This window comes from Epinephelus moara, chromosome 17 (genome assembly GCF_006386435.1).
Source record: "Epinephelus moara isolate mb chromosome 17, YSFRI_EMoa_1.0, whole genome shotgun sequence".
Lineage (NCBI taxonomy): Eukaryota > Metazoa > Chordata > Actinopteri > Perciformes > Serranidae > Epinephelus > Epinephelus moara.
The window spans coordinates 31,102,740-31,107,219 of NC_065522.1; positions in this window are offsets into that span (position 1 = coordinate 31,102,740).

Here is a 4,480-nt window from a genome sequence, read left to right on the forward strand (position 1 = left end):
CAGAGTGCTTCTCCACCTGGTGGTGTTCTGTCCGTACTGCATCTCCACTTTCATCATGGTGTCTTTATATCATCAACGACCCACAGGTATCAATCAATCAATCAATCAATCAATCAATCAATCTGGTGTTGATGACTGACAGTTGTCTCTAACAGAACTCTTCATGTGATCAAACTGGAACGCTGAATGACTCTAAACATATATCCTGATGTTTGTATTAATAAGTCAAATGTGCCTTAAAACGACAGAAAATGCCCTTTTAACAAAATATTTCAGATGTATTAAAATGTTGAACATTCTTCCATGCTATTGGTTGGCGTTAACATACCCACCCATCTTTGACGTAGCAACTGCGTTGGACTCTCCCATGCCGATGTTGTGGTCATGTGAGCTCTTCATACATAACACCTGTCTTATACTGTTTGACTGTATAACTGGTCTGCTGCCAGATTATATGTAGCTACAGGCTAAAATGTCTTTTGCATTAATTTCTTTGTCTTTGTCATTCCTAACAAGATCTTTAGCTGTTGTATATTAATCTTATTATAGCATGGTCTGGGTGAATACTCTTTTCTGATTGGTCGGCAGGTATGCGGTAAAACCCTTTAATGCACACGTAGTTCGGCTAAACTTTATAACTGTCTAAATTCATCCGCTAACCAGCCTGTAACCATGGCAACATTAACAAGCGCAGCTGTCAAACTGTAAACTGCCGAAGGAAAAAATAAACAGAAATGGCTGATTTTAACATTTCTTTTAACTTATTTAGAGAATACAAGGATTTTGAGGAAAGAAAAAAAAAACAAGCGAAAAACAGCACAACTGGCGTGGTTGTAAAAGGGACTAGTTTGTTCCTTGTCATGACAATGGTAAGCTCTTGCTTCAAAAACTTTCGATTTTGAGTACAAAACTTTCACCAAAAGTTGTCGAATCCTTTTATTCCTATAGTCTTGGCAAATGACCATGGTATAAGCAGGTTAATCCACTAGTAGGTGTGCTCCAAACGGTTTTAATGCACTTCGCGGAGGCAACTACCCTCCGTTGCGCGTGGGGTAGTTCTTCGCCCCCACGTCGTGCATTAAAACCGTTTGGAGCACACCTCCTAGTGGATTAACCCTTACTTATTATCACCTTGATTCAATGGCAGCCACGTAATGACTAAATGTGACACCAATTAGAGATTCACAGATCATTTCGACTTTTAGGTCAAGTCAAGTCAGGATTTATTTCTAGAGCACATTTAAAACGACGGCAGTCGACCAAAGTGCTGCACATAGGTGGGTACAGAGTCAAAACAACATCAATAATAAAAATAGAATAGATGTAGAAAACAACGATAAGAAAACAGAGCAAACACTGCAAACATTAATATAGCAATTAAAAAAAAAAATTGCACATAGCTGAGATAACAACAGGTGACACAGAGAGCACAGAAACCATTTAAACTTCAACTCAGGAACATCATGTGAAAATATTTGATCTGCTTAAACAGTGTGTATGTTAAGGGAGATTTATACTTGTGTGCCAGAGCCTACGCACGTACGTTGCTTCTGAACCGTCCGTGCCTTGCCCGGCAGCCCCTCCCCTGGGAGAGAGTCCGGTGGTCTCCTATGAGCCCAGCCTTCGAGACGGGCAACACTCCGTTAAATGTCCTTCAGCTCATCAAAAATATCCCAATCAAAATCAGTAGCCTAATAAGCAGATATGTTCCATGTTATTTTGTTTAAATTCAACAACACAGAACAGCTTCATGCTGCATGTGAGCTAACGGTCAGGGATTTCACTCTCAGCAGGACGTGACTGCGCACACGTGTCTACTTCAGAAACACAGCAGTCGGGGTGCGTTTGATTTATTGTACTGGGATGTTTGATTTTTCCACAACTGGACCATGGATGTCAAAAAACGCTGTTTGCACCAGGACAGAGCAAACAATGAATGAAATCGAAATTCCACACATTCTTGTGGTCGGCTCAAACGCTGTCAGCTGATTTAAATATCTGTGATTGTTTTTGAATATTGCCAACTGAGAGAAAAACGTCAAAATAATAAATTTTGGTCAAATGAAAAAGAATGAAAAATCATAATATAGAGAAAAAGTTACTCATTTGTTCAAAAGAAAAGACAGGGATACTGAAGATGAATATTTATAACAGAAAATCTGAAAACCAGAACCCAGGGAAGAGGATTTGGAGGAAGGTGAACAATATGAAGCAATGGAGGTTTTGGTAATAGTACTGGCAGGAATTGAAAACTACAGTTACCTCCTTGAATCTCCTGGCAAAAGTTTCTGCCCGCCCACTTTAATGTGTGCCCACCCACCAGCTAATTTCTGGCTACGCTACTGTTGTGAGCATTTAAACTGGTGTGGTGTGTCTGTGTCACTCTGCAGTTACACCTCCAAAACACTAGTTGGCGGCAGGTACTGCCGTTATCAGCACAAGCCTATGGCATTTTACATTGTATAAATTAGCCTAGCAGCTAGCAGAGATTTCCTCTGCTCATATGAAGCCAGGATAAATCACACACAAGACTTAATTTTTTCTTGTGGAGGCTTTATTGTCTTCACAATTTATTGTTTCTTATCTGTGAAATTAAAGTAACTCAAAGCTTTGTGAGTTTGGGAAATGGTTTCAGCTTACAGAGACAGACAGGAGGTCTGCGTCACTGTGACGTGGAGTTACATTTCTGGGGAGGTGCTATGGTGTACAGTACAGCGTTGATTCGATGCAGAAGCATAAATTCCGCCTTACAGAGACAGGCAGATGATCGTATGTCGTCAGACTTAACAGTGACTTTGACTTTGACAGCAACAAAAAAGCAGAGTATATCTGCTATCACCCACATGAAAACTTTTGTTTTTTACCAGAAGTACTACTGCTTCTTACTTTGAAATGCAACACAGTAGACTTGACTTGTTCAAAGGTGACACCTGATGGCCAAATGCATTATAGCACATTCACAAACACCAGAGCTAAAAACCTGTATGCTCCGCATCTACTTTGTAGTTTACATATGAAGCAGTGTCTGATGCATTTGTCCATTTGTCAAATAAACAAGTAAATAAAATAAATAAATATGAAATTATGAGTCTGAAAGCTTTGACAGCTTCTCAGGTGATAATAGAGTTGCATAGAAACCTGCTGGCTTAATACATATCAGATTTGTTTGTAATACAAAAAAATTCTTTCACGTGGCCTCACATATATCAATATATCAAATTTTAAAGCATCACTTTCTCATTGCAACATGAAACAGCTTTTATGGACTCTCAGGACACAGTTTATGACAATGAGGTCATGACACATATTGCTCAAACTCGTGAGTTACTTTATAGTGTTAATGTGCAGCTGAGGTAAATCTGATTATATAGTGGCATTTAGTTTGGAAAGCTCTCAGTGGAACCTGCTTAGTGTTGGTGTTTTCTTTTTCATTTAATTCAATTAGTTTTATAACTATTGCATATTTCTCCCACAAATAGTGGCAGGTCAGTGTAACAGCCCTGGCAGCTAACAGAACAGTGGCAGCTGCTGCAGGATATCAAAGGCAGCTGAGTCTGCCTCCGGAAGTGCTGCTGCTGTTGCTGCTGCTGCTGCTGCTGCCACTATTTGAGCTTGCCCCTGCTGAATGTGGATCTATTTTTGGGTCCTCAATAAGAAAACGTTTGGGAACCCTTGCTCCACAGCTTCTCATTTTCATACACAAGGTGGACAACATACCATAGCTTGTGTGTTTTCATACAGTATAAATTATATACAAATTAATTCTTAAACACAAACATGGAAAGCTGAGATTTGTATAAAGGACAATGGAACAAGGTTTAAAACACTGAATTCTAAGCCCAGTGTACCATCTAGTGGACATGAATGCAAATACAATGTATACTGAATACTATTTCATCCGTCTCTCCTCCGATACTGATAAAATGGTTACATCCAATATTAAACATCTTATTACGTAGGAAATGTTCTTGGTAAAAAGTCATTTTCTGCTGTTTTTAATGAATATTTGACGTGTTTAGAGGAACAAATTTGATTTATTGATACGAACATCAAAATATACATTTAGAACCATCTGGTGTTTGATAGATCATTTTCTCTCTAACCTGCTCTGTCTGTAGAAAATGACCTGCCTGTCTCCATGGTGATAACCTCGCCCACCCAGGCTGAGGAGGGACTGGATGATGACGATGATGATGTCATCACTGCTGTCACCACAGAGCATCACTTCTGAACTGATGTGAAATGAAGCTAAAATGTTTCAGGTCCTTGGTAGATGAGAAACAGTGGAGGACCCAGAACGCTTCCCTGTGGAACTCCACATGTTGTAGTTTGACTTGTAGATGATGTTGAACTCAGGATCTCTGACTCTCTTTAAACTCTTCTAGTCTTGTAAGGTGAGCAGCTGTGTGTCAGGTTCAGTGGAGCCTGAGAACTCAGGGTGACTCAGTTAAAGCTGACTCATGATTCAGGCCCCTGGACA